At 40.1% G+C, this 23301-nt stretch overlaps 1 long non-coding RNA gene across 1 annotated transcript in view; it reads right to left on the reverse strand.

The window, feature by feature from the left end:
* Nucleotides 1–1374: 1374 nt before the first annotated feature.
* LOC310713420 overlaps nt 1375–23301 on the reverse strand; it is a 35961-nt gene continuing 14034 nt past the window's right edge. The window contains exon 2 of the long non-coding RNA XR_014529223.1: nt 1375–1791. This is a non-coding gene — a long non-coding RNA (uncharacterized lncRNA). The remainder of the gene's footprint in view (nt 1792–23301) is intronic.

Below are 23301 nucleotides of genomic sequence, written 5' to 3' on the forward strand. Positions count from 1 at the left end.
CCTGGAGCTGAAGAGTCTGTCACACAAAATACTTATGATAACTGTCATTCTGGCAGTTTCCATTCTGTTGTCTGCAAAGGACATTTTTATCACTCTTAAACCCGCATTCTGTAAATTGAACAAATGGACTGTAATGTGTACATTTGAATTTTTAAACACCATGTTGCTTCAGGCATGGCTCTTGGGGGAAATCTCTTGACCTTTCAGAGTGGGTTTTGATGAGTGTCAGAGAACGAGAAAGTGAATGTAAGTGAAGGAAATTTGGATCCTGGCACACCCACCCACCTATGAAAATATCATCAGCAAAACACTTCATCTGCTGCTGTCAGGAGGTGTAATTTTTTGCCAAATTCCCAATTATCCAAATATTTGGGGTTTCCATCAAGTCCATTTGGATATGTTGAGGTTAATAAATGCATAATTTGCCACCTATTTCACAGCAATATTTTCTTAAAATGTGGGCACAACAACTGATCTCTTTCCCTTTCAAGCCAATTTGCAGTAAATTGATACAAAGCTTCTTCTACATTAGCAGCAGTTTGCTGCCAATTCTAAAAGGATATAGGCTACTTATACACTAAGCACATTCAAAGCACACCCTTTCCCCAAAAAGAATTCTGGGCCCTGTAGTTTATCCCACACAGAGTTCTCAGCAGCCCTTAACAAAGTACAGTGTCCAAAATTCCTTGAGGGTGGAAATGTGTTTCAAATTTGCTTTTAAAGGGGAGACGTATCACTTTGGGCTTGTTCATACTTATGCTTGTCCTGTGCTTAGAAAGCAGTTTTCCATTTGACCTGTACTTTCTAGGTACCCTTGCCCTACTCCTTTCCCAGGAAAAATATGCTCTTTAGCTCTAAATTGGAGCAAACATCTGTCTGGAGATGAACACTTTTATTATTCTTACGTTTTTCTGTGTTCTGTATTTTAATTATTTGATATTCTGTACAGTTGTACCTTGGAAGTTCGACTTCCAAAACGTTTGCAAATCAAAGCATGGTTTCTGATTGGCTGCAGCCAATTGGAAGCCACAGAAGCCCTGTCGGACATTCAACTTCCAAAAATAGTTCAAAAACCAGAACACTCACTTCCGGGTTTCGATCATCTGGGAGCCAAGGTGTTTGAGATCCAAGGTATGACTGTATTTTGATATTTTGTAAGCTGCTTTGAGAAGCTTTGTAGAAAGTGATGAACAAATATTAGCAACCACAACAACATCCATTTATGTAAGTATGGAGGTGCTTTTATCTTATGCTGGTCTACGACTGTAATAAAGATTTGCATTGGATTAGAACATCCATTGACACCCCTTCTAACATTTTCTTTTGAAACGGTGCAGTTATCATCTTAATACAATAGAAATTCATTCTGCTATGTTTTATCAGTGTTAATTTTATTTAGTAAATGACTTTTACATTTAATTTTTATTCATCATTGTTGCAAAATTAAATTTAAACTGTGGTCACAGTCTGAGCATCCATGACATAAACTGAAAGCAAACACCATTAAACTTGCAATATTTCTTCAGTTATCTTTATTTTTGCATGTTTTCCCCAAAGCAGATGATATATCTTTTCTCATTTCTTGAGTTAATTTATTCTTCCTTCTCTGAATTTAATAAGTCAACGTTGACGTTTCTATAATATTCAGGACTTTATTTGGCTGTATATCAATTGATGGTGCATTATAGTTCTTCAATATTGTGCCATGAGCAGTTTTGTAATAACTAATAAGTTAGAAATGGTTCTCTTTCCATCTTCTTTGTTTCTGAAATAATCCAGGGGTGGCCACTTCTGCATTGCCAAAAAAGAGGACAAAATAAAGATGAGGATCTTCAGAAAATGTTAGAATGCAAATTCATATGCATAGGTGCACATTTAAAAATTATTATCATAATTTAAAGAGAAATATAGCAAGGAACCATGCTATTATAATTGTTTCACTAGCAGCCTAGTACCTGGTGTTGCTCAGGAATTCTGAGAAACTAAAAAAAACCCTTCCGTTTTTAAATGTGTCCTCTGACATCTTGATTCAAAATAGCATCCCATTGTATCAAAACATAGACATGCTCCTTGATATCAGGAACTATCATGCAAAATTTGGTTACAATATCTTAAGAAGTATTGTATGCATAGAAAACAGATGGGCACACAATTACAAAATATATACTAGACAGGCTGAAAGTACATGGCATTGATCTGGAATTCTAAGAAACCAAAACACGTTGAGATTTATAAATGGATATAGTGTAACTTGTAAGTTTTACGACCTCCACCTCGGGGCCCTGACCCGACCTAGAGAACACCCAACCTAGATATGGACCATAATCAATTGAGACGATGGGCACCCAGTAGTATCCAAATATAGAACAAAACCCAGTCCTTGCTCTTAGGAATCATCTTGCCAAATTGGGCAACCATAACTTCAAAGCCATCCAAATCAAAACAGTTTAGAACTGTCACAGCAAACTGGGCAAAGTCACATTTTGGTCCACAGTCTTGATTCAAAATGGCATCTGACATCCAAACATAAATGAAAACCAGCTCCTCCACCTCAGGAACTCTTACGCCAAATTGAGCAGTAGTATCTCATGAGGCATCCAATTGCATAGAGAACAGACGGGAGGACAGACAGAAAAACCACTTTCCTATATATATATAGTAGATAAGCACACCAGAAATGTAGAAATCCCCACACTGGATATTAGAGTCAGTGCCAATATTCAACACAAAGAAACTGTTGTGGAAACTTAGGGGAATTCCAACAAGAACTTGTGATGAGATGTGGAGGTCTCATTGGGGAGGAACTTGAAAAAGCTGCATTGTGCAAGCAATTCTTTCCTCATGCTTCTTAAAACGTGGCACGTGGCTCCCAAAAATGGGTTAAGCTACTCATCTTACAGATCCAGAAGTATTTTTTTTAATAGAAGGCCCCAAATTGTTTATTTCTTTCTTTGTTTGTTTAATTTGTATAGCGCCCTTCAACCAAAGATCACAGGGTATTTCACAACATAAAAATACAAAATGAGAACACTAGATACATAAAAAAACAAGAACAAAAGCAAGCCAATAACCACCTTCCCACAAAACACAGAATGTAGAGAAATGTTTTCACTTGGCGCCTACAATCAGGATTAGTCCTCCCTAGTAAATATTATAGGACTACTGCCTAAACATTTTCAGTCATTTCCCTGATATCCACGTGACAAAATGTGAAGCATCTTACCACAGTTGTCCTTATTTCAGATTTAGAGGTATGAACTCAGTGAATGCAAATATTGAAATTACTATGGCTAGTACTGTCGTTTTATTGCTCAGTTAGTGGGGGGGCAACTGAAGGGGACTTTAGAATAAGTGGAAGGAACCAAAATTTTGAATTTTCAAAAGTGGTATCAGAAAGTAGAGCTGGTCCAAAACATTTTGCTGCCTGTGGCAAAGGACAATTCCCATTCACCCAGAAGGACCAAAGAGCATTATTGGCTGTTTATCACACCTGAGGGCAGCAAGCAAGCTTAACTGGACAAGGTAGCCCCCCTGCCCATCACACACAGTTTTGTCCTTCAGTTCCTCACAGCTGTTACCCATCTGCTAGCATCTGACACTTCAGGTGACTGTACTACTCTGCCTAACGGTGGGGTCGGCCCTTTCAGAAAGTACACGAAAGCTATATTGAACCAAGTAAGCATTTAGTATTTGAATGTATTGGGGAACTTACTTGCAAAGTGTAGCCCTATTAAAAAAAAACTTCTTAGGCACAGCTGCCTAAAAATAAGAATCTACTAAACCATTTGAGTTTAGGGTATATGTTGCTTAGCATACATTTTGTGTTTGGTGGTCAAAATTTCAAAACATTACCACTCCTCTCCTGACAGTGGGTGGCTTGTCTAACTTGTGTCAATGCTTATAGCAGCTTTCTTCTGCTTTTTGTTAAGCAACTCACCTAGAATAAACGAAGAGTCACTGAAATATAACTTTAGCTTGAGGGATACCATTACATAGGATTTTCATGAAGCATTAGACCATTTTGTTAAGATAAAAGTGCTGTCAATACACACATGACTCACTTCTGCTACGCAAGCAAGCTATTTTGTTATTCTTCACATCCTTGAAGCAACCGATGCACAGAAAACAATTGTCTGCAACCTCAATAAGTAAGACAAACCTCCATGTCTGCTTTTCAAATGGTTGATTAAATTTCGTTATATGCACCTACAAGACTACAATTTCAGATCATCACAGGGAACAAGTTATTTCAGGAATATATATATTCTGCATATATGAGAAGACCTCTGCACTGAAGTGCATCTCACTCCAGCATAATATTATTTTCCAAAACCAGGCCTGCTTATTCATGCTATTATAAGCTAACTACCCTGTTTTCATTTTTGTGAAGTGCAGTATGGGACTATCTTAATAAATAAATAGAGTGTGTGTGTGTGTGTGTGTGTGTGTGTGTGTGTGGTATGTATTAGGGGCTGTGCCCCTGTTTGCTTCACTTGCCAACAGTTGCAACCTGTCTCCTCAAACCCCCAACCACTAGACCTCACCAACCCCTACTCCCCACACTGCCCCCTTTGCTCAAACAGCAAATGAACTGCAGCTTGACGACAGTCTTACATTATGTAGCAAGATATGCAAGTGTGTGTGTGTGTGTGTGTGTGTGTGTGTGTGTGTAGATAAATCACAAATAAATCATAAATCACAAACACACTTGATGCATATCAGAGCCCCTGAATACTAGAACATTTTGCTTTAACACCTTAATGTCTCTTTTTGTTGTTGTTAGTATATTAAATCTCCTACCAGAATCCAGAGCAAACCTGCCTAAAGTGCCGTTGTTGCTTTAAAAAGTGTGTGTGCAAAAGTGTGTGTGTGTGTAATCTCCTTGGGAATTTTTCTTAGAGCTAATGGTATTTCATATAATCATAGAATTTCAAAGGACCACAAGAGACATCTAGTCCAGCCCCAGTGATGCAGGAATCTTTTGTCCAGCCCTGAGATTAAGTGTCTCATGCTGTAGTAACTGAGCTATCCTTGGCCCATTATAGATTTCAGATGTCATGAGACATATCATGCCAAGCAAGCAATTTTAGTAAGGATTTGATCATATAATTGTTCTCAGTTCAGTTGATGGAATGTTTTCCCCCTCTGCAGAATTGCAAGTACACATGAAGAAAACTGATTATTATAATAATAATAATAAAATGCCAATGCGTCTGCCGTGATCTTTGTGAGAAAATCCTTACAGCTTATTTTGCACTTGCTGGCAGTTTATGTTGTGATAGCCTAATACACTCATGAAGCTCACCTCATCTGCCAGATTCCCTGTTTACATCAATGAAAGTGTTATCCATTGTGTTATCTATTGAAGCTTATGTGAATAGATTTGATTTAAAAGGCTTGCATACCATTTACCTAAGAAACTGCTCCGACTACCATGTAATCCACCGTATTCCATTTCATATTCCGAAAATGGACAATTATTCCAATTATGTCTGATTCTATCTGATTTGTTTCCATCAGCTGTGCAATAATTTTGTGCAAGTTATATAGAGGGAAGGACAGGAGACGAATGGGAGGGACAAAAGCTTGCTGGCAAAGTACATGCTTTGCATTCAGAAGGTCCCAGGTTTAGTCCCTATCATCTCAAACTAAAAAAAGACTGTGGTGGTTTGAAAGACTTCTGTCTCAGAGCAGGAGAAATGGTACCAGTCAAAGTAAACATTGCTGGTTTTGATGGACTGGCCTAGTTTGACTTCCAGTAAGGCAGGTTCTTGTGTCACAGAATGTGAATAGATATCTGTTAGCGCTGCATTAGTGGGATAATATTTCAATGTGCACTTGCAATATGAACATGTACAACTATACAGGATTGAGGTTGAATTGAATACCTATGAGTTCATTCCTTAAAGCCTCTCAGAAGTATGTGATACACAGACTGTATTATTCATCTGGCTGGAGTGTCCTGGCTAGAGTGTCCAAGCTGGTGCCCAATAGTTTAATTTTTACAATCTGCTTACATTCAGAATCTGAACATTATGGACACTACATCAGCACCATGGGGAATGATGATGGTCTGGGTATTATCACCAATTTTGTTGCAATTGCCTAAAGTAGGGATTGATAGCACCCTCATTGATGAGCTGAGGAAACTTGACTTGTCTTAATCTGCCTTGTAGGGCATCTTCAGAAGAAAAGACGAAGGAGTAAACCCTACACAAATCCAGGGTGGAGTCCCTAAGATGGCACCTTGTACACCTCTTTCTGGCAACTCCTGCAGCCAAGATGGTGCCAAATGTATTGCTCTGCTTTCCTTTTGACCACATCCGTGAGAGCGGGGGTCTTGCTCTCTGGGCAGCCCAGGAACTCCAGACACACTGTCTAGGCTTGTGCCCTGGAGAAGCCACTTCGGTGCTGCTAACACAGCAAAAACAATGCAGAAGACCGCAGTTACAAGTTACTGGTCTTTTCAGCCACAGCAGGCGCTGTGATTCTCCAGCAGTTTGACTTCATTCCCAGAGGCACATTCCATTGTCTTTCAAGGCAGACAGATGCCAACAACATAGTAATGCCAAGTGCAAACTTTGATATTTATCAAGGCATTGTTGGGTTAGTCTCTTTGGTCATACTACTGTTATTGATTTCAGTTTCAGTTAAGGAAGCTCTTAATGTCCTGTTATTTGACTGGTTTTATAGGTTCATGCTTAAATGTGGAATTTGGGTGCTCCTTTTCTTATTGTAAGTCAGAGACCTTTGATGCAGAATGATGCCTATAAACCTACATCTAAAAAAAGATCACTTTTTTCAGAGGCTATACTTCTCTCTCTGCATGTGTGTGTGTGTGTGTGTGTGTGTGTGAGTGTGTTTGTACATTTTGCACCCCACACTAAGTTCTTGAACACCAGATAATATATAAATCAGAAGCAATCTGATTTGGAATGGAATGGAAAATTATCTTTTATTATTTCTTCATAACTGGGAGTTGGGCAAGAATTTATGTTATGAATTTATTGCTTATGATGAAATACAGGAACATTCCATTTTAGTCACCCATTTTTACAATGTGCAGTAATTAGAGTTTATTATTTTGACTAAATATTTCTAGTTTGCCCTATGGCTGCGCACACTGATGCACAGTTAGTCACACTGAAATCAATGAGGATTAGATAGGCTTGCTCAATATATTGTTATTGTTGTAAAGATTCATAATATTGATGTGACATACAATTATTTTAATCCCATTGTATTTATGGAATATGTAAATTGTAATTTTGCCTTGTTTACAGTAATGTAAAAAATTCATCCAGAAAATCCACTCGTGTACTAATAGCAGCCTAAAAAAGTATACCTTCATCATTCTAGGTATACTTTTCTAGGTTGCTATCAGTACACAAGTGGACTTTCTGGATGAAATTTTTAGATTATTGTAAACAAGGCGAAGGAGTGATAGGTGGCGACTTAAATCTTGTACTTAATAACTATTTTGATAAAAGCAGAATTTCTCCGCTATCACAAAACATGTGCAAATCACCATCTTTTAAAACACCCTTCTACAAAATATTACATAAACATAATAACTTTGACACTTAGCACATAGCCAACCCAGAACTAAGAAGCTATACACATATGCCAGCAAGGTACACAAATTACCCCTGACTGGGTTATTTATTAATCACAGAAAGCCTTATCTCTCAGGTTTACAAGTCGGAGATTGATCTTCTTAATATCTCGGACCATGCCGCTGTAATCATGAAGAGTACACAAACCTAAACTTTTCTATCGGAAGTTAGACTACTGGATATTAAATAGTTATTTTTACTACAGAGAAACTCTTTAAAGATATTCCTAAAAACTATAATCATCAGCCACTATTTTTTTATTTTTTTTGTAAAGCTAATAAGCTCTGTTTTCCTTGTATGGATGTTTTGTTACTTGAAATTAAAAATTTGTTAAAAATACTATTAAATATACTTCACATTAAAGTATACTTGTTGGCGCAAGCGACAAGCCATATATGATTTACAAACTGCAGTCTTTAGAACATTGTGATTTCTCCAGGTATTCAAGAGACAGTTTGGGCTCCCTCTAGTGGCGACTTTAGTTTGTGACAGTCTTTGTTTCACTGTCGCTATAGAGACTTGTTTCCTACTTGGTGAACAGGTAATAAATAGTCACCCCACCCCAAATGTATTGCCTTCTAAATCCTATTAATCCTGATGGAATGCACTTTAACTGTACTTAGCAGTTTGTGTAAAGCCATGTAAACCAAATGAAGTATGATTTTGATCCAAGAGTTAAGTCCCATTAATGTCATGTAATTACATGTCTTCCACTGGAACCAATGATACTTAAAAGTTATTTGGCTGTGCTGTGCCCACTCCTTTTTACAAAAATGCCTGGATAGATTTTATTTGCTCAGCTATTTAAAATATTTACATTCTCTTATTTTGTGCAAGGCACTTCAGGGAGAAGGGGATGTAAGTCGTATAAAGCCATAAAACAGACAAGCCAACAACAGAAAGCAATCCTATTTGAGCAGATCTCTGAAATAAAATACTTGTAAATTGCTGCTGGAAGCCTACTATCTAGGGAGCAGAACATACCTCCCCCAGACCTTTGGCACATGGTGAAGAAAACAAGATCCTGGGGAACCCTCAGACAATGGAGCAGAGCCTCTGAAACAGATCTTCATAAACACTCACAGTGGTACCTCGCTTTACGTACTTAATTCATTCCGGAGGGCCGTTCTTAACCTGAAACTGTTCTTAACCTGAAGCACCACTTTAGCTAATGGGGCCTCCCGCTGCTGCCACACTGCCGCGCGATTTCTGTTCTTATCCTGAAGCAAAGTTCTTAACCTGAAACGCTATTTCTGGGTTAGCGGAGTCTGTAACCTGAAGCATCTGTAACCTGAAGCGTCTGTAACCCGAGGTTCCACTGTACATTCATGCAAGAGAAGATGAGCTTGAAAGTATTAAACCAGGGGTCAGCAAACTTTTTCAGCAGGGGGCCGGTCCACTGTCCCTCAGACCTTGTGTGGGTCCAGACTATATTTTTTTTGGGGGGGGGGGGAATGAACAAATTCCTATGCCCCACAAATAACCCAGAGATGCATTTTAAATAAAAGGACACATTCTACTCATGTAAAAACACCAGGCAGGCCCCACAAATAACCCAGAGGTGCATTTTAAATAAAAGGGCACATTCTACTCATGTAAAACACGCTGATTCCCAGACCGTCCGCAGGCCGGATTGAGAAGGCAATTGGGCCGGATCCGGCCCCTGGGCCTTAGTTTGCCTACCCATGTATTAGACAATGTCTGTTGAAACCTAAATAGCAGAGGGTGTGTTGAATGAGGACCAAATTACATGGGAATCTGCCTTATTCTGAGTCAGAGCATTATCCCAGATCTAGACTTATCCACTCTGATTCGCACAGCTTCCAGGAGTTTTTGCAAGCCCCACCTGGAAATACCCAGCATTGAATTTGGGAGCTTTTGCAGCGCTGCTATGCTACGTTCCTTCTATGATAAGTTGACTACCAGATCATGTATAGTACACCTTTCTAATAAACATATTTCTCTCTCCGCGTGTGTGACTCAGGACTAGCAATACAGCACAACAGAGGCTATCCCTTTCTGTTCACAACATGGGCGGGAGACAACTCGAGAGCTCTGCCAGTGGAAGCCAGCGGACTTTTGCTAGTGCAACAGGGCATTTCCCCCTGTGGCCCACAAACTGGATCTGCCAAGATCAGGAGAACCATCAGAACAGCACACAGCGAGAGGAAAGGGCAGATTGTTCCATTTGCAAAGCAGAAATACTTATGCTGACCCAGTTTTGAGCTACATTGAATGCCTCCTGATGTTTCTGGCAAAAAAAATGTAAAAATAGAAAATTCCCCTGGAGCTTGTTGTTCCCCCCACAAGAGAGGCTGTTATTGGCACCAATAGCAGCTTCTGTCACTCTGTAACTCTTGTTATGGTATGTACATGTGATGTCACTGGTACAGTAGTGTTGGTAGAGAAGGAGAAACCCCTCCTTCCTGATTCTGATGCTGATTCATGATTCTGGTGTCGATTATCCACCAAATTCTGTATGGTCAAGAAAAGGGGGGGAGAAACTAGACACGTCCTGCACATAGGCTTACAATGTATAAGACACAACACAAAAGAAAACTGGGCTAGAAGGGAAGAGAAAAGAGATGTAGTTGTAAATATCAATATAATTACCGTATCCTCTGTATTACAGCTCTGAGGGTGGGGGTCTAATGTGGGGAGAGGTGGGGAGAAAGAGATGTCTCTAACACCACCTTATGATGACATGGCAGAGATAAGATTGAGTCATTTAATTAATATGTAATTTGGCCCTAAGATTTCTCCTGGTCAAGAGGGCTTCAGTGCTCTGCATGGGTCTAAGAAGCAGGATAAATTTGTGCAAAACGTTTTATGGAAGTTTATAATGTTTAATGCTGTATTGTGTTTTAATATTTGGTTGGGAGCCATATGTGTTGGGAACCCAGCCAGGTGGGCAGGGTATTAATAATAATAATAATAATAATAATAATAATAATAATAATAATTTATTAGCATAATTTTCTCCTGATAGCAAAATTTAGATTTTCTTATTCAAGCTGTTCGACAGTGGAATTTGCTGCCAAGGAGTGTGGTGGAGTCTCCTTCTTTGGAGGTCTTTAAGCAGAGGCTTGACAACCATGTGTCAGGAGTGCTCTGATGGTGTTTCCTGCTTGGCAGGGGGTTGGACTCGATGGCCCTTGTGGTCTCTTCCAACCCTATGATTCTATGATTCTAAGAAATGGAACTAACTTTGTGAAGCTGTTGTTTCATGCACACGGTTCTGGTCTCTCTTTACAAAGGATGCTCCATGTTTGTGTTCCTTCTTAATGCTTCCCAATATTTCTCATGAACTAGCCAAGGCATGAAATTCTAGCTATTTTATCTATTTGAAACATGAAAGTCAGTGTCGGAATATGTTGGCTTCAGACTGAGATTCAGGCCCTGATGACATAAATCATGGTTTCTCCTTCAACTCCCCATCTTTCAGATAAAGTTTGAATACATGGGCTATCTTGTTTTTTCAGCACATTTATGAATTTCCCGGTGGAAACCAGAGTGCTAGATATTCTCTGTGCTATGAAGACTTAATGAATAGCAAGCACAAAAAGCTTAAGTGAGCTCTATAGTGAGGGCCACTTACTGTTTTCCCGCCCTCATTCATGTGTTCCATGTCTGACTAATATGTAAGACTTGCAATGACCCCCAAGTAAAACAAAAGCTTATTTGTAAAGCTTGGTTGGAATACACAACCCACAGACATGTTTTTAATATGTAAATTGAATTTGTGGTGAACTCTCCAGAACACTCACCTGCTAGACAAGACAGAACAACACACAAATGTAGCTTGAGCCTCCCAAACTCAGCTCAAAACAAATCCATAATAAGACACCTAAAAACGCTCACCAGTTTTTATATTTAACATGTTAGGATCTCTGCAAATGACATGGGTTTCAGCCGTGTCCCATTTGGCTTATACCAAATGGACAGCATTTGAGGTGTTTGGTTTAGTTAATGCGTCAGATTTTTATTCATTTGTATCAGGAGACATTTCTGTAGGACATGGCACAGCTTTTGGATATTTAATTCAAGAACACTCTGGAGATTCTTTGAGAGGTGCCCATGTCTAAACACCCTGATAATTGGTTTCTAAAACTGAAACTTCTTGATATGATCACACACACACACAAAAACCCACAAGGTCCACTGCGCATGACCGACTCAGTCGGTCAGAAAATCTTGGTGATGATAAAAATTCATCATTAAAAGACACTGAAATATACTTGGAGTCGAGAGTGGATTTCATGCTCTTTATTCAGCTCATAGTAGTGAGGAGGAATGGAAGTTCCCCCAGAATGTCTGCTTTATATACATTATTTACACAATGGGCCCCACGTGATTGGCTAATTCTGGGATTCTCCTGTAGGCCAATCAGGTTGTGGATTCACCACCACCTGGAGCTGGATTGGGTGGCTCCTGTGGACCAACCAGACTGCTGCATTCAGGTCCTATTGTTCTAGGACCAATCAGACTGCTGCATTCTGAATCCTATTGTTCTAGGACCAATCAGACTGCTGCATTCTGAATCCTATTGTTCTAGGACCAATCAGACTGCTGCATTTTGGATCCTATTCAACTCAGTACATAACAGACACAATCTGCACTTCTGGAGACCCTTCTTGATATACTCCAGCAAAACGAAATCATTTCAAGGAGGCTTCCATATGAGTTTATAAAAGTGTATGAAAGATGTTCTTATTGAAACTTTATTTCAGGACTGATACTGTGTGCATGTGCGTGTGCGTGCACATACATGTTTATTATCTATCTCTATCTGTCATCTATCTAATTTATTTTTAAAAGTTAAGGAAACATCTGATGAAATAGCTTGAAACTTTGAATCACGTCACTTAAGGAAAACAGCCGCTTTGGTTTGGACTAAGAGTAGGTTTCTGAATCATCTTTGAAACAGCTGGTGAGAGTGTTCTTGTACACCCATGCCTGGGAAAGCAGCGACTATAGGACATGCATGTCTGGAATGAATATTGAGGACATGAAGCAGACTGTTTATGCTGCTTAAGAAGAGCAGGCTAGAAAGCTGTAACCTTGGAATGTATATACTGTAGACACCTTGCTAAACTGGGACTGATTATGGGAAAGCATATTCCACTGGGTTTTGACTGATTTTACAACACACACACACAAAATTAATAAAATAAATCTTCAGAATCTATTCATTGTTGACTGAATGAGATGGCTCATATAGGTAAGCTACCTTTATTATATCTGTTTTTCCTTGGAATTTTCACCTGGAGTTTCAGACTATGTAGATTAATGGGTAGAAAAGGTATATAATTGGGTTCTCTCTCTCTCTCTCTCTCTCTCACACACACACACACACACACACACACACACACACACAATGTTTTAGATTGTCACAGATTTCCCCTTATATAGTATGGCTATAGAATGAGATTTCTGCTAGTGGTTGGAAATAAACTTTAAGATCATGAATAATTTCACTTTATATATTGAATAACAAAAAGATGATGATATACACAGAAAATAGTTGGTTTCAGTGCTTTTTTTCGGGGGGGAATGTTTAGGGGTACTCTCATTTTCCTACTGGTATTGAAATACTGCCCCTCAATGAGGCCAAACTTAGATTCACAAAATGTTTAGGGGTATGCGTCCCCCCCAGAAAAAAGCACTGGTTGGTTTTACAATTATGGAAATACATGTCTCTTATGTTATTTGGTTTTCTTATTCATTCACCCATGCTTCTGTTTTTTGCTGATATTTTTAACATTGTGATAAATGTTTTCCAAATGACTCATAGTTAGACATATTTGCATTGTTTGCTGATAAGTTAGTGTTGCATGTGAGATAAGATGGAACCAAGTTGCGCCCTGTAGGCCAAGAGGTGGAAATGTTGTTCTTCAGGAATACCATCTGGACCTGGTCCTCCAGAAAGAACTGGAGCCACCATTGTTTTGTGCTTCCAACTCCCAACCCAAACAACAACTCTAGAAGAATGCCATGGTGAATAGTATTGAATGTTACTAAGAGGGTCAAAGTGACACATAAACAGAGGAAGAATGAACACGCTGAGCTTGATACCCATTAGGAACAGGAGAGAAAATTAATTTAGTTCACATTTAAAGATGAACATACCTAATTCATACTTTCTGAAGCAATACATGAACTGAAACCTCTTGAAAATTTGCAGCTCTCTGAATTTTGCAAAGCAGCTCCAGCCAAATGAGTAAACAGAGATGTTTATATTAGGGTAAAGCGCACCTATAAATACACATATCAATGGCAATAACTTAATAAATGCATTACATTTGGGGAAACGGCTTTGCAAAAATGTGTATGTTCAGAGAAATTCACATGATGCCTTTGAAGATGGTTCAGAAACCTCAGCTGCTGCAGATGTCAGTGGCCACATTGTTCACCAGAGCATCGGAAGTCCAAGCCTTTCACATCAACCCTGGCTTGACTGCACAATTCAAAGTTTTGTTTGCGACCTATAAAACTTTATGCAGCTCAGCACCTCAGCGACAGCCTCTCCCCATATGAACCGACCCAGACCCTGCCATCGTAATCTGAGGCCCTTCTTTGTGTGCTCCCTACATGGAAGACTCAGGGGGTGGCAACACGAGAATGCACTTTCTCTACGGTAGCAATGCTCTTCCCAGGGAGGCCAACCTGGTGTCTTCATCACTTATCTTTAAGTGCCAGGTAAAAACTTTCCTCTACAATCAGGCCTTTGGCCATTAACAATCCATGGCTTTTTAAAGGGGGGGGGTGTTGTCTAATACATGGGTAGGCAAACTAAGGTCCGGGGGCCAGATCCAGCCCAATCACCTTCTATATCCGGCCTGCGGACGGTCCGGGAATCAGTATGTTTTTACATGAGTAGCGTGTGTCCTTTTATTTAAAATGCATCTCTGGGTTATTTGTGGGGCCTGCCTGGTGTTTTTACATGAGTAGAATGTGTCCTTTTATTTAAAATGCATCTCTGGGTTGTTTGTCGGACATAGGAATTCATTCATTTCCCCCCAAAAAATATAGTCTGGCCCCCCCACAAGGTCTGAGGGACAGTGGACCAGCCCCCTGCTGAAAATGTTTGCTCATTCCTGGTTTACGCACAAGCACCTAACTACAACTAGAAATGCATTCCCCTCCAAGCACACCTGCGCAGGATCGACACACTCGCATCACTCAAATACATCAAATTGTACTCTTTATGCTGTGCAAGCACTCCCATAATTGCATCTCACATCCTCAATCAACAACCCACTCAAATGCCTACACCCTGGGTCCTAGACAAACCTGGACAAATGCTAACACAGAACAGCTGTCAGCACCATATTTGTCTATACCTTTGGCAGGAATTCTAGGGTGGCCTCTTCCTTGTCTATGTGGCTGACAGAAGACTGACAGCTCTGAATGAGTAGTCTGGTAATTTGCCACCCGAACATCCCTCAGTTCACTTAATGACTCCAATGCAGGAAGCCTTATGAGCTTTAATTTTGCAAATCAGTTTTCCTTTCTCGTTTCTTCTGAAAAAGAATTGCAGCTGAAAATTAAAAGGTAAAGATTTCGTATAATACATAGTCTGACTTTGTGACATTTAATTGCATAGCAGGGTGTTGGTTTAAATGTAGTGGAAAGTAAAATAACGACAATTGAATGATTTATTTAACAGGTAAATCTCCAGCTTCTGCTAAATTCATTGTGTGAGTTGAGGGGAGGCAGCGATGGGGACGTTATTCACTTCCACTGGCAGGTTTTTAATAGAATTCTCTCCCTTTCGATAGTGTAATTAAGTCTAGTGAGGTCTTAAATTAGACTTGGTGAATGCAGTATTTCCCCTTGAAAGAGCTACAGTTAAGGTTGCATTTCTGCATGGAGGAAAACTGCTGAAGTTCCAGCAATTTCAGTGGGGCTAACAATGCAATCCTATCTATGCATGTCTACTGAGAAGTGAGCTCCATTTACTTCAGTGGGACTTACTCTCAAGGAAGGACAGGAGCCTAACTCAATATATAGGTTTGCAAGCAGCCTAAGTAAACAGCCTTTCTGAGAGAGGTAGGAGCAATGGGTGCCCAGGAGGAGGAATTGAACCTTGAACTGTTCCTGGAAACAGACTGGTAGCCAGTGGAACTACTGAAACAAGGGATATGGCTGTTGTCTAGGGAATTGAGGGGAAATAAGCCTTTTAGTCCACAGTCCGCCAGTTATGGGTTCTACTTCTCCTGTAGTAGCATAACCCGACAATTCTACTGGGGGAAAACCAAATGCAAGAACAGTGCAGGAGAATAAGTCATTACTGAACCACAACTTCCACTGTCCCTGACAGGCGTGCCAACTCTATGGGGATGAAGGCACCTCAGCCCCTTCAATATTTGTTTTAAGGGGTCTGGGTTCCCTCAATCTTCAGGTGGCTCTTAATAAATTTAACAAAACACGCCTGTTTTATTCTACCAATCTACTTTATGTTTTAGTAAGAGACAGGCCCCATGCCTTCCTTCTGGTCATCTTCATCTATAAGGCTATAATCCTATACACACTTACCAAGTTCCATTGAACTCCATGGGGCTTGCTTTCATATATCACAGAGGAAGTTGTGTTATACAAGTCGGTCCATTGGTCCATCTGTCTACATTGCCAGGCAGTATCTCTCCTGGATTTCAGACAGGGGTCCTAATAGCTACAGGTGATGGAGACTGAACCTGAGATATTCTGTATGCAATAATCTGATCTATCATTGAGCTACACCAACGAGGAGCATTTGTTGATTGCAAGTCTTGTGGAGGTGCCTCTGTGTTTTTTATATGCTTTCAGACACATGTCATAGAAAAGATTCTATCAACTCATACAGATATACAAACCATCTATACCAGCAGTTCTCAACCTGTGGGTTTGCAGGTGTTGTTGGACTACAACTCCCATCATCTCTGAGCTCTGGCCTTCCTAGCTAGGGGTGATGGGAGTTGTAGTTCAACAACATCTGCGGACCCACAGGTTGAGAAAGGCTGATCTATACTGTAGTGTGAGGTGCACAGCACACTAACATAATTTAGCCCAAACCAACCTGTAACTTAAGACATCCCAACTCTGGATTTCCCTCCCAAGAAATCATCAGTTGACCTCTTTTATGGTGGTAAACTCTTTTATTTATTTATTTATTTTAATTTTATAATAACAAAAACCCAAAATAAAAAGATCGCAATCAAAATCATACATCTTAATTGACTCCAACTCCCCCTCCTGGCTCCATTATTGTATACTTATTTATACACGTCCACAAAGTCTTATACTCTTAACTGCCCTTTTTAAAAACCGTATTCATGTTATTACAAGCCATCTTTAAAAGTTCAGCTAATGTAAAAACCTATACACAAAGCTCACAGCGCTATGCTTAAAACATTTCCCCTATTTCCCAACAACAAAAAAGAAAAAAGAAAAAACTACTGTTCTTTTGGGTTTCAAATTGTCTAATATGTGCTGCATAGTTCATTAGATTATTCTGCCAGTCTTCTTTATCTTCTTTGGCGGTGGCTTCTTCCTTCTATAGGCTGGTCTTGGCCTGGTGTCCACTCTCAGGTGCAGGAACAAATCCATTAAGTAAATCCATTAAGCCCTGTACCTTTCAAAATCATAGCTTCTGTTTTTTTAAAAAAAACAAAAGTCATTTTCAACATTCTCTTCAGATCTTTATATATCACTTCCCAGGCTTTTGAAAAATATATATTTTTTTTACATTGCCACCACACATGGTAGCCTCTCATACCTTTTACCTGCCTTTCATGCTTCATCTCCATCACCGTCAAAGCTTCCCAAATCCATGCACACATGGTATTGTTTTTATATTGAACCAAATCATAGGCCTCCCAAATCAATTCACACGAGGTGTAAATATTAATGCTGAAACAAATTAGCAAACCAGCAAAAGGTGAATTATTCGACTTGCTTTAGAATTTAAAAGAGAATTGTTTGATCAGATAAAAGAAATAAAGCAAAATGCTGTTAAGGCAGCCTCCAGAGTTTGGGAAAACACTAAATTACTTTCAGAGGCTGTGGAACAATTTAAAGAGGTGAATCCACAAACTACTGAGGTGGGAAAGGCTGAGATTCGAGGAAATTGCAAGGGAAAGTAAGGGTGGTCTATGACAAAAAACGATTGCCTGATAGATGCAAGCTAGTTTGCTTTATTGTTCAGCTGGTTAGAATGAAGTTCCTACCCATAGTTTCCTACATCACTTTTTAGTTGGCAGAATCTCAAGAGTGATGTATAGGGGGGGAAAGAACATACAGATGGTTTAAAAATGAAGCGCTATGCTTAAAAAAAAGGACAACAAACCAACGAGAGAAACGGCTTTTGTTTAGAAGGTGAATCTTCTCGCTTAAAAAAAAACCAAAATCCTGTTGTGACATTATATTGACTCTCCATGCATCATGGAGTTGCCATAAATGTAGCAGACTCTGTCAATGTTTGACAAAGTTGTCCGGCAGTTGTGAAAAACTCCCATGATTATTTCAGTCTCCCATTGAGAACTATCATGATCTTGGCAAGGTTCCACATGGCATCACTGGAGAAATGAATGGCAAATTTACACAACAGAGGAAACTACCCTGAAAGTGTCAGAGGATTAACTGCTGGGGTTAAAAAGCTGAATGCTTAAATTTGTGCTCAGAGTTTGCTAATTTTCTTATCTATATAAATCAATCATACCTTTTCAATACCCATTCAGATAGTCCTTTTGGCGAGCTAATACACACATACCCCACTGAAATTTGTACACCGAAAGCATAAACATATATTCTGGGTAGCTACTGTATGTTCTCTGAAGGCCAATTAAAAGGAATGACAGAACTCATAGGCTGGGCTGTAAGGTGTGGTTATTTAAAAACAAATTAACTTTAATTTATGCATTAGAGTATTGTTCCTTTGAAGTCAACCCCATGTACTTTTAACTGCTAGTTTTAAAAATGTCCCAGTTTTTAGCTTTGTTTTGTTCGCCAAGTGATAAATGTAAATTCCATGGTAGGGATCAATAGGAAAGGGATTGAAAACAAAAGTGGCTGTGCCTTTATATAGTTCTATGGCGTGATGGCAATGGGAATATGGTATAGAGTTTTGCCCATCAAATCTCTAATGGTTTTACAGTGACATAACCATTTGGGGATATACTTTTGAGATTCCTTTTTTAAAATGTTCTGTTGTTGTTGTTGTTGTTGTTGTTGTTTAATGCATCTATTGCCCACTCTGCACTAAAGATTTCAGGGCAGGTTGCAGAATAATAAAACAGTAAATTACAGTGCTTTTCATGAGGGAGATGGTGCCATGCTGTTTTCATTGCGATTGTCTGTATAATAAATAATAATAATAATAATAATAATAATAATAATAATAATAATAATAATTTATTTGTACCCCGTCCATCTGGCTGGGTCTCCCCAGCCACTCTGGGCGGCTTCCAAAAATACATTAAAATGTCACACATTAAAAACTTCCCTGAACAAGGCTGCCTTCAGATGTCTTCTAAATATCAGGTAGTTGTTTATCTCTTTGACATCTGATGGGAGGGTGTTCCACAGGGTGGGCGCCACTACCAAAAAGGCCCTCTGCCTGGTTCCCTGTAGCTTTGCTTCTTGCAGTGAGGGAACTGCCAGAAGGCCCTCAGAGCTGGACCTCAGTGTCTGGGCAGAACGATGGAGGTGGAGATGCTCCTTCAGGTATACTGGACCGAGGCCGTTTAGGGCTTTCAAGGTCAGCACCAACACCTTGAATTGTGCTTGGAAACATACTGGGAGCCAATGTAGGTCTTTCAGGACTGGTGTTATATGGTCTCGGCGGCTGCCACCAGTCACCAGTCTAGCTGCCGCATTCTGGATTAGTTGTAGTTTCCAGGTCACCTTCAAAGGTAGCCCCACGTATATTACGAAGGGTGCATGTGCTCATATAGGCACAGTGGGAGATGCTTGGCTTACTGTTTTATCTGCATATCCTTGGATCAGGGCTCTCCCTGCATGCACACCCAGAGGTGCTGAACGCAGAGCAACCCTCATTCTATAGCAAGAAGGGGGAACCTGTGGCATTGTTGAACTCCAATTCCTATTAGCCATGGCCACCATAGCCAATGAGCAGGGATGATGGGAGTTGTAGTCTGGCAATCTGGGGAGCAGCATGATCCCCATGCCTGTCTACACCAACCCTTGAGGAGCAAAACTGTGCATGGAAACCATTTTTTCTGTGTGGATCACTCTTATTGGACAGGGACCACAGCAAAGTTCAAGAAGCTTTCCCCTCCATCTGGCTGGGTCTAGCAAACAAAAGTGTCTCTCTGATAAAAATGTGCATGAGGCGCATGCTTTGGCTAACTATTCCACATAAGCCTTGCTCTCCAGCAGCTGATAGAAGGGTTAATGCCCATTTAGGTATGTTTGCTTTGTGATAAGTCCATGATGCCAGTTCCAGTAAATGCGAGCCATGTATTATGACGCTGCCTGCTATTAAACAATGTTATATAAGCCGAGGCTTTTAAATGTTTAACTTCTCTGCTCCTATAATATTTTATTAACAGGCATATTCTCAGTGTTCAGACTTCGAGAAATGGAGTAAGAGCAAAATAACAAAAGCTCATTTTTGTGTGAGGAAGCATGGTCTCTTTAAGGGAAAAACAAACCCATTTTCTCCACAGGAGGGATTGAGAACCTGTGGCCCTCTAGATGTTGCTGGACTCCTACTACCCCTAACTATCGGCCACACTAGCTGCGATGAGGGGCATGGCATCCAACATCTGGTGGTTCAAAGTTTCTCCAGCCCTGCATTGCAACATAGCAACCTAAGCTCAACGAAGCCTTTGGCCAATAATAAAATAGATCTGCTTAATGCATAGCATTGAAATGATTGCTTAGGTTTTATAATTTTATTTTAACAATATTCAACAACCTTCCCTGCCATCAAAAATTACGCATCATTATCATGGCTGTGAAGGGGTCAATGAGCTTGCCCTCCAACCCATATAACTATCTGCCTTGTATATCCCAATGCTCCAGGCCTCAGAAGGAAGCATGGATATTGGCAGGTGCCCGAGCTGTTTGTCCTGGGCACGGGTTGCTTAGAATCAGCTCAGGAGATCCTTGCTCCTTCTTGTCTCCAGCTTTCCTCCATTCCCTACCTCCCTACTCATGGGTGGGATATCACTCATTAAGAACATAGTGCTTGCGTACAAGCAGGCCTGTAATATGTACTGCTGGCTGCAATGCATTGTTGAACTCTGATGTTCCTTGCTCTCTGAGGGGACTAAGGGTCTCCTGACAACTCTCAACACCCTTAACAAACTACACTTCCCAGGATTCTTTGGGGGGAGCCAAGACTGTTTAAAGTGATACGATACAGCTTTAAATCTACAGCACAGATGGGGTCCAAGACTCATATCTGAGGCAATGGGATTTTTGTGTGTGTACAGTTGCTGTTATACTTGGCAAGTTGGACAGTCTCTGGGTTCTTACCCTCCAGAAGCAGGTGTTAAAATTCTGGCTGGATGACAGTCTTATCTTTTTGGCAGCAGCCCAGGCAGCGAGATAGTGCATGACGTCTTTCTAACAAGGGTGTTTGCTTTTGATGTTATTTTCTCATATTTTTATCCCATTTTTCTATTGCATGCTTATCTGTGTGGTCATTGAGCAGGCCTGTGTACTAAGGCGACACACCATGCACACCAAGCAACTGCTGCATACCTCAGGCAAGATGTGTGTTCTGTACCTTGGTTCTCAAACGCCTTGGTATTCAAACAACTTGGAAACCAAATACTGCAAACCCGGAAGTAAGTGCTCTGGTTTGCAAACTTTTTTCAGAAGCCTTTGAGTGCCACACTTCTGTTTTGAGTGTTATGCTGTTTTTGCTATTTATTTTGCGTTTTTGTGGCTCTTTTTTCTTTTCTTTTTGTGACTGTGTGGAACTCAGTTCAGCTACTGACTGATTGATTGTGTGACTGCAGTACATTGTTCGTTGCTTTCATTTTATGGATCAATGGTCTTGTGAGATAGCAAAATTCATGTTAAATTGCTGTTTTAGGGGTTGTTTTCAAAAGTCTGGAACGGATTAATCCATTTTGCATTACTTTCTATGGGAAAGTGCGCCTTGGTTTTGGAATGCTTTGGTTTTGGAATGGACTTCCGGAACCCATTAAGTTTGAGGAGCAAGGTATCACTGTAAAGGCAAAAGCTGAGGCACAGTGTGCTCCAACATGGAGCTCTGGTGCCAGTTATAGAGGTGGCTGGAGAGACAACCAGACCAGAGCACAGCCCTGTCACCTAGTTGAGGGCTTGCCAGCTCAGGCAGTAGCACCTAAGAAAACACTCTACTGCTGGACAACCAGGCTAATGGTGAGAACCAAGACAGCAGGTTCCATAATATATGGCTAGCAGAATCAGGAACCTTAACAAAGGAAAACCAGCATTTCCATGGACATATTCCAATAAATGAGGGCTGGTGACTCGGTGACCCTGCAGGTGTTGTTGGAAGAAGAAGAGTTTGGATTTGATATCCCGCTTTATCACTACCCTAAGGAGTCTCAAAGTGGCTAACGATCTCCTTTCCCTTCCTCCCCCACGACAAACACTCTGTGAGGTGAGTGGGGCTGAGAAACTTCAAAGAAGTGTGACTAGTCCAAGGTCACCCAGCAGCTGCATGTGGAGGAGCGGAGATGCAAACCTGGTTCACCAGATTACGAGGCTACCGCTCTTAGCCACTACACCACACTGGCTCCCTAGTTGTTGGATCACAACTACCATCATACATTGACAATCCTGGCTGGGATGGATGGGAGATGGAGTCCAACAACAGATTCCAATCCTTGCCATAGGCCTTTCTAAAAAAATGTTTTCTTTTTTCTTGCACTTGTTAGAAGCAGACAGCTCTAGGTATTTGGATTTTTGTAACCTAAAAGTGACAGCTGATCTGGTGCTACTCTGACTGTCCTTAAAAGGTTGCCTTGGGATTGACATTGCTTCTGGACAAGCCATCTCCCCACCTGCTGTTCTGCCCAAGCCTTATAAGATTCTTACTCAAACAGTTATGCCCAGACCCTATCAGTAGCATAAGGCGGCTTAACAGGCCCAATGCAACCCATAAAAGAAGACAGAATTTATTGTTTCATGTTCAGTTCAGCCAACAGGAAAAGACACCAAGAATAAATGTTAATGAGCTTTATTAAAGAATATGAGGAATGTCAGGATACACCAAATTCAGGTTTAACAAAATATAATAAAGAAAAGAAAAACCAAAAAAATTGTCTGCAGCTTTCCTGTCAAAGACACCTTTATTTTATTTATGCTCATTCAACAAAAAAATAGGAAATGTATATATAAACTGTTTTCATAAACAGTATTAGAAGCAGTCTTGCTGGTTTTATTGAAAGCTGTTATGTGTACAATGAAAAATTATATATATATATATATATATATATATATATATATATATCCCCATTCTAACTGTGTTCAGAGCAAGGATCCCTTGATCAGGAAGTCTCTGATGCACTTATTTCAGCATACCACCTTCACCGTAATTTATGTTAACTTGTGTTAATTTAAAAGAAATGCAAAACTGACCTAAATGGTAGAATACCAGCTGTTAGTATCAGCATTTTACCAACAGGAAAAGGGAAACTTAAATCTTCAATTTAGGATTTTCACAGGGTACAACCAGACCTCA

This window comes from Podarcis liolepis, assembly GCF_965112155.1.
Source record: "Podarcis liolepis genome assembly, chromosome: 8".
In the NCBI taxonomy this organism is placed as follows: Eukaryota; Metazoa; Chordata; class Lepidosauria; order Squamata; family Lacertidae; genus Podarcis; species Podarcis liolepis.